At 41.3% G+C, this 8,500-nt stretch overlaps 1 pseudogene; it reads right to left on the bottom strand.

The window, feature by feature from the left end:
* Positions 1-3,639: 3,639 nt before the first annotated feature.
* On the bottom strand, positions 3,640-4,960 carry LOC102522666 (annotated as a pseudogene).
* Positions 4,961-8,500: the final 3,540 nt, after the last annotated feature.

Genomic DNA, 8,500 nt, shown 5'->3' with positions numbered 1-8,500 from the left:
AATCCATCCTACTGATAACAAAAAATTTAAAATAGAAAGAAAAAAAGCCTTATATTTTCTTGCTTCCCTCTCCCAATCTTAATGATTTATATGTATTCTACAATTTCACGTTTATTTTATTTGTAATTCACAGTAGTTATCACCTTTCCAGTTATGAGTTTCTCATTTCTGTAGCATAGTGTTGCTCTTCTATTTAGAGTAGTCCTTTCAGTATTTCTTGTAGCATGGGTTTAGTGTTGCTAAACTCTTTTTGTTTTTGCTTCTCTGTGAAATTCTTTATCTCTCCTTCTTTCCTAAAGGATAGCCTTGCTGGATAAATTATTCTAGGCTGCATCTTTTTTTCATTCAGGACATTGAATATATCTTGCCACTCCCTTCTGGTTTTAGTGTTTGTATAGAGAAATTTGCAGAGAGACTTATGGGGGCTCCCTTGTAATTCACTCTTTGTTTTTTTCTTGCTGCCTTTAGGATCATTTCTTTAACCTCGACTCTGGCCATCTTGATTATGAAATGTCTTGGTGTGGGTCTGTTTGGGTTCTTCCTGTTTGAGACCCTCTGTACTTCCTGTACTTGGATATCTGATTTCTTCTTTAAGTTTGGGAAGTTTTCAGTCATGATTTCTTCAAATACCGTTTCATTCCCCTTTGATCTTTCTTTCCTTCCTGGGACCTCTATTATGCAAAGATTTGTACGCTTTATATTATCCCATAGATCCCTTATGTTTTCATGTGTTTATCTCACAGTTGTTCTGTGTGCTTTCTGTTGTCCTGTCTTCTAGCTCATTTTTTCGTTCCTCTGCATTATCTAGTCTGCTTTGCACAGCCTTTAGATCAGTTCTCATTTCAACCAATGATTTTACCAAGTCTACTTGGCTCCACCTTATAAGTTCCATTTCATTTTTGACATATTTTATATCTCTAAACACTATCTCTTTTAGTTCCTTCAGTATTTTGATCACTCCTTTTTTGAAATCTTGATCTTGTATGCTATCAATGTCTTTCATTGATCGTTCTTTCATGGGATTTATCTTGTTCTTTTAATTGGGAATGGTTTCTCTGATTCTTCATCTTGCTTATATCTCTCTGGTACTGTGGCTAATGGAGTATCAGTTATCTATTGTGGTCCTTAAGCAGTTTATTTATTTATCTATCTAGTGCCTATGTAGGAATAAAACTTTAAAAAAAAAGAGAGAGAGAGAGAGAGGATTTTAAAAGAAGGGAGAAAAAAGGTTTGAAAACAGTGTATAATTAATTATAGAAGAGGAATTTGAATCAGACTAGCATTTGAGTTGAGATGTCTTTTTAAAAACCCTGTAAAAAAAGGGAAAAGATGAAAAAATGGTATTTGAAGCCTATTTATAAACAATAACAGGGGATCTAAATAAAAAAATGAAAATGAAATCAAATGGATTTTTAAAAATAATAACTACTTTAAAAGAAAAAAATTAAAAGGAACTAAAACTAGAAACATATACAATTGTTGAGAAAGTAGAAATTAAAAAGGTAATAAAATACAACAGATAAAAAAGATAAAATAAAGAGAGAATTTTAAAAGAAGGGAGAAAAAAAGGTTTCCAAACAGTGTATTATTAATAATAGAAGAGCAAGTTGATGCAGAATAGCAATCAGGTTGAGACATCTCTTTAAAATGTTTAAAAAAAGAAAAAGGAGAAAAGAGGAGAAAATATATTTGAAACCTGTGTATAATCAATAACAGGAGATCAATACCAAAAGAAATAATTTTGTAAAATAATAGTAATAACTTTTCTTAAAAGAAAAATTTAGAAGGGATTAAAACTGGTGGGATATATAATTGTTTAAAAAGTAAAAATTAAAACAGTAATAGAAAATAGAACAGTTAAAAACAGATTTAAAAAAATGGAGGTGGTGTTCTCCTGGAGACTGTGTCTTAATGAGAAGTCTTTCTGTCTTAGCTCTGTTTCACGAACTCTGCTTGTTGTTTCCAGATTCCCTACGTTGGTGCCGTAGTCTGTGCTGCTCCTAGTGCCTGTTGGCAAGCAGATCAAGCCCCCTCCCAGTACTAGGTCAGGTGCAGCTCTCCTTCCCTGTGGGAAGGTGGGTCACTGCCCCTCCCGATGCTGTAGTCAGATGTTGCAGACTGGCCATGTGTGCCGGTGGATCGCAGCCCCTCCCAGCACCCTGGTCAGGGGCTGAGTTCCTGCCGGAAATGCGGCGGCCACCCATCGTCTCCAGGAGCTCGTCGCTCCACACTGCGGCTTGCTCCGCCCTGGGTCAGCATTCCACAGATGTGCCCTGGGAAGACCGCGGAACAGTCCCGGCCCTGCTCCGTGCCCAAACTCAGGTCCTTGTTTGTCCTGGTGGTGCAAAATCAGCAAGGCACCAGGGCAGAAGTATCCTATGTGCCTCGGGCTGCAAACAAGTCTCCATCTGGCCTTTGAGGCTGTGAAGCCCCTAGGCACGGATTCTGGTTTCACCCCCGCCCCCGCCTGGGTGCCAATCGCTGGAGAATAAGGCAGCTGTGCCTGAGCCCCTCTTCTCCTCACCGAAAAGCCTTCCACAGATTTTCAGAGGTGGGGATATGCATCCTTCCCCCCAGGGCACATCAGCTGTGCTGTTTTATGGAGGGTCGAGGTTATTCTGCCCTGTGCATCTACTCATCCACGTTGCACAGCACCCTGCTTTCTCCCGGGGCTGCCTCTGTGCAGCCGTCCCAGTCCTCCGCCCGGCTCAGGCAGCCCGTTCCGGCCCCCAGCTGCTGGCTTGTGTCTCGGGCTGGGTGTTGCAGGGACCCACTGTGCCCATTTAACTTAGTTCTGTCAGTCAAGGTCTGCTTTGTACAGATTCTAGCCTTGGAGGCTGCCCCTCCATCCTGTGGGCCTCTCTGTTGGAGAAGGGGAGACCCAGTGAATGAACGCTAGTCCTCCTTTGCTGCTCCCTCCCCATAGGACTGGTCCTGCACTGTTTTGCCTGTTCTTTCTTTTCTTCTTTTCTCCTACCAGATTTTTGGTGTCTTTGTCTTTTGAAGAGGACGGTGTTCTGTCGGAGTTCTACAGGTGCTCTGGTTGGCTGAGTGCAACCGTGGATGTGAGCCTTGGTTTATTTGTGGGAAAAGGTAAGCCATGAGCATCCTACTACTCCACCATCTTGGCCTCCAGGAATTTCTTGGTAAACAGACATATGGGATTTTTGCTGAAAATGAGTCAGATTTATCAGATATTACCTGCTGTGGAAGATGGAATATGAGTAACCTAATTAGATATTGAGGGTGATCAGACCTGGAGGATGAAGGCCTCATGCAAAACTCTCTCAGCAGAATTCTTGCTGAGAATTTTACAAGGGGGTACCAATATGGGCTTCAGAGAAGTTTCAAGGGTCTGATTAAAGTTTGGTCAACCAACTAATCCTTTCAGGCCCGTTCTTTGCAATTTTTTTTTTAAGACAGTGACTATTTTATTCAAATCCTTCAGATAAATGGATAGCTTGGGTCTGTAATAAAGCATTGTGTTTTAAAGCATAAGTCAGAAATTGTATATGAGAATATACACTGCTACATACAAATTAACTGATCAGACCACAACTTTTCAATGTTGAAAACAGAATAAGCTTCCCCATAAAGCAGCACCTATGTGATATTTTAACTTTAGTATACCTTTCCCTCTCATTCAAGAGAATCTACACCAACCTCATCATAATCCTTCTCAAGGTCAGCCATGACTGAGCCATGGCCTCAGAAAACTCTCCTTCTTGTATGCCCTCACCCACGTACCTGTGAACAAAGGCAAGCTTGACACACATCAGGTCAGACTTGTGTTCCATGCCATCCCAGTCTTCAGTGATGGCTGTGATGTTGCTCAGCATGCACACAGCTTGCTGTACTTTGGCCAAATATCCACCAAGTACTGTGGTGGGAGGCTGGTAATTAATGACAACTTTGAAGCCAGTGGGGCACCGGTCCACAAACTGGATGGTACACTTGGTTTTGATGGTGACAATGGCAGTATTGACATATTTTGGAAACACATCACCATGACACAAGTAGCAAGCCATGTATTTACCATGGAGAGGGTCACATTTCACCATCTTGTTGGCTGGATCAAACCAAGCATTGATGATCTCTGATACAGAAAGGTGTTCATGGTAGGTTTTCTCAGCAGAGATGACAGGGGCATATGTGGCCAGAAGGAAGGGAATGTGAGGATAGGAACCCAGGTTGGTCTGGAATTATTTCAGATGAACGTTCAGGGCTCCATCAAGCCTCAGGGAAGTAGTGATGGAGGATACAACTTGACCTATCAACCTATGCAGTTTAGTGTAAGTTGGGCACTTGATATCAAGGTTTCTATGGCAGATGTCATAGATGGCCTCAGTGTCTACCATGAAGGCACAATCAGAGTGGTCCTGGGTGGTGTGGCTGGTGAGGATGGATTTGTAGTTCTCAACTACAGCTGTGGAAACCTGGGGCCTGGGTAAATGGAGAACTCCAGCTTTGACTTCTTGCCATAATTGACAGAGAGACATTCCATCAACAGAGAGGTGAACCCAGAACCAGTTCCCCCACCAAAGCTGTGGAAAACCTAGAAGCCCTGAAGACCTGTGCACTGGACATCCAGTTTCTGAATTTGGTCCAAGACGAGGTAAATGACTTTGTCCATGGTGTAGTGACCATGGTCATGTTTATTGGCAGCATCTTCTTTGCGTGTGATGAGCTGCTCAGGGTGGAAGTGCTGGTGGCAGGTGCCATTGAGAACTTCATCAATGAATGTGGGTTCCAGGTGTGCCAACACTGTCCTGGGTACATGCTTGCCAGCGCCTGTTTCACTGAAGAAGTGATTGAAGGAGTCGTCTCCTCCCACAATGGTCTTGTCATTTGGCATCTGGACATTAGACTGGATTCCGTGTTCCAGGCAGTAGAATTCCCAACAGGCATTGCTGATCTGGACGGCAGCCTAGCCAATGTGGATGGAGATGCACTCAGGCATAGTTTTTTTTTAGCGGCTGCTGAACAGATGGTGGAGAGGAAGAAGAGAGGTTGTTGCTTCTTATAGCATGACTCTTAGGCAGTCTATGTAAGAGAATCTGCTTGTAATCATTTTTTTTAATTGAAGTATAGTCGATTTACAATGCTGTTAATTTCTGGTGTACAGCATAGTGATTCAGATATATATACTTTTTGTTATAGTTTATTACAAGTTACTGCATATAGTTCCCTGTGCTATACAGTAGAAGTATATTGTTTATCTATTCTATATATAGTAGTTAATATCCACAAATCCTGAACTCCCAATTTATCACTCCCCATCTCCTTTCACCCTGGTAACCATAAGCTTGTTTTCTATGTCTGTGAGTCTGTCTCTGTTTTGTAATAAGTTCATCTGTGTCCTTTTGTTTTTCTTTTTGGACTCCACGTATATGTGATATATCATGGTACTTTTCTTTCTCTTTCTGGCTTAACTTCAGTTAGAATGATGATCTCTAGGTCCATCCATGTTGCTACAAATGGCATTATTTTATTCTTTTTATGGCTGTATAGTATTCCATTGTATATATACACCACCATTTCTTTATCCAGTCATCTGTTGATGGACATTTAGGTTGCTTCCATGTCTTGGCTATTGTAAATAGTGCTTCTGTGAACATTAGAGTGCATGTGTCTTTTTCCAGTTAGAGTTCCCACCAGATATATGTCAGGCCCTTTCTTGCTCAAGGAAACTAGAGACAGGTGTTCTTCTTTCCTTTGAATAATATAAACTCAGTTCTTGTTCAGACACACTTTGTTCATTAAGGACCAGCTGAATCATCTGTTAAGACTTGTTAGTAGAGTGCATTTGCTGGAGGGAACTAGCCATCCAGCACGTAATGAATAGTAGTTTCTATGAAAAGCACATGGGGAAATAAAGAGTAATATTAAAAAAAAAATGGAATCCAGAGGGCAGCCAATCAAGAAGATGTTGGGCTCAAAACGTCTTTAGATAGTGGAGAGAGTGTAGCTGTGTCAATTCAATGGATGCACCAGATTTCAGTTTGATTGTCCATGGTGATGGGGTCAGATATTCAGGTGAACTTGCTGAGTGCCCCACACAGCAGCTGACACAAAAGTTGCCTTTTCATGGTCTGTTGTGAATTCCTTTAAGTTTCTGATAAATTTTCTAGCTTCAACTTGCCAGGCTTGGGAAAAGCATAGTTTTCCTTCACAATGATTCCAAGTCATAAGGGAGAAAAATTGGAAATGCTATTTTGGAGAGCTTTAGTGAGAACTTGGAGGAATCTACAATAATCCAGGATTTGTCAAGGTCTGCCAAGATGTGCATAATCAGACCCAGAAGTGTACATCATAGTTTTCCATTGAAGCAAAATTTTACCTCTATTGTCACCACCTCTTCTATCAGAGAGAATCATAGACAAATTTGTTTGCAAAATAAGTCCAGTCTCATTAAACTTAGTCTGATTATTTATGTAAGTAGAGCAAGAATATTGTATGACCACATGGTGTCTTAATTTTGCTTTGCTGGAACTTTTCATAAGGAACCTGAGATTAGACTTTTAAAAGCCTCTGGAGGCTATGAAGCCAAGCCAAGAGTTTACACTAGATTTTGTCTACAATACCTGTCTATTGAGGTGAATTCCTCTTTTCTATACATTCCCCAAATATTCTTTTTTTAATAGACTTTATTTTTTTTAGGTTAGTTATATACCTGTCCATATACAAATCTCAAACTCCCAGTCTATCCCTTCCCACCCCCTCTACCTTGACAAACACAAGCTTGTATTCTATATCTGTGAGTCTGTTTCTGTTTTATATTTAAGTTCATTCCACTCATTTGTCTTCTAGCTCATTGGTCCGTTATTCTAAGAGCCTCATTTAGTCTATTCTTGGTTCCTTCTACTGTGTTATTTATTTCAGTGATTTTGTTCTTCAACTCTGGGTGTTCTTTATATTTTCCAACTCTTTGCTCAAAAACTTCACTCTGTGCCTCTTGAGATCTCTAAACATCGTCACCATCATTACTTTAAACTCCTTTTCAGATAAATTGCTTATCTCCTCATCACTTGTTTCTTCTTCTGGGATTTTATCTTGTGCCTTGGCCTTGGAGATATTCTTTTGCCACCTCTTATCATCTATCTTTGTATGTGTTTGTGGATTCCTTACACAGGCATTGGGATTGTTGTGTTCTTACTTCTGATATCTGCCCCTGGTGGGTGAGGCTGGACTAGAGGCTTATGCAGGTTTCCTGGCAGGAGGAGCCAGTGCCTGCCCACTGCTGAGTGAAGCTTAGTCCTGGACCTCTGGTGGGTAGAGTCCTGTCTAGAGGCCTTTGTGGCTTAGGGAATCTGCTGATGGGTGTGGCCTTTTCCCCACCCTGTATGTTGTTTGGCCTGAGGCTTCCCTAGAGTCTGTATGTTGGTCTCAGTCTTGGGAGTTAATGATCCAATCAAGATGTCAGCCTCCAGGAAACCTCATATAAATGAACACTCCCAGAATGTCCACCACCAGCTTTTATGTCCCCAGGAGTGAGCTGCAGACATCCCCCTCATCCCCAGGAGATATATCATATCCAGCAGGCAGGTTTGGTACAGGTTCCTATGAAATCACTGCCTCTGATCTTGGACCTGGTGCATGTGAATTTCCGTGTATGCTTCCCAAGTGGAGTCTCTGTTTCCCTCAGTCCTGTGGGGCTCACACAGCCAAGCCCCACTGACCTTCAAAACCATATGTCCTGGGGTCACCTTCCCTTCCCAATGCTGGGACCAGAGCTGGGGAGCCTGATGGGGGGCTTAGAGCTCTCACTTTTGTAGGAGGCCCTCTGTGACTTAACAAATCTTCAGCTTCTAGGTCACCCACCTGGGGGGTATGGGGCCCAATTATATCTTGAGCACACCCCGCCTACCATTCTTCTGTGGTTCCCTCTTTATGTTTCCAGTTGCAGAAGATCTTTTTTTTTGCTAGATTCTGTTCTTTTTTTTTTTTTTTGATGGTTGTTTAAAATTCAGTTGTGGTTTTGTTGTAGTCATGAGGAGAAGCGAGTTCATGGTCCGACTGCTCTGCCATCTTGACTGGAAATCCTGAACTTGTCTACATTCTTCACATATTCTGAGGTTCCTGGGCCTGCCTGAAGGTGACTCTCCTTACTGACTTCTAAAATTGTGAAACCCCATAAGCCAAGTTCAGGCCAGATTTTCCAAGGGGGACTTTGTAATAATTGGGTCCTTAAAGTCAACTTTAGTTCCTTAAAGTTCTTAGGTCACATCTGGTTTGATGCATATCATTTTCAAATATGACAATCCAATCAAAGCCTTGGTATTATAATCAATGTTTCCAATTGTGTCCTTTAGCAAGGAGAAGAGAATGTTATTGTGTTACTAGGATAAGGGAATTAAGAATTACCTCAGTTCTTAGTCACCTAAAAAAAAAAGAATTTTTTTTATGAAAGACAAACAGTGTGATATAAGCAAGATATTTTATTAGTGAATTAAAAATAATAGTGAAAGTACACTCCCACAAGTTGGGAGAGGGCCAATCC

Source organism: Camelus ferus, chromosome 27, assembly GCF_009834535.1.
Source record: "Camelus ferus isolate YT-003-E chromosome 27, BCGSAC_Cfer_1.0, whole genome shotgun sequence".
NCBI lineage: Eukaryota > Metazoa > Chordata > Mammalia > Artiodactyla > Camelidae > Camelus > Camelus ferus.
This window is presented reverse-complemented; position numbering and strand designations above follow the sequence as displayed.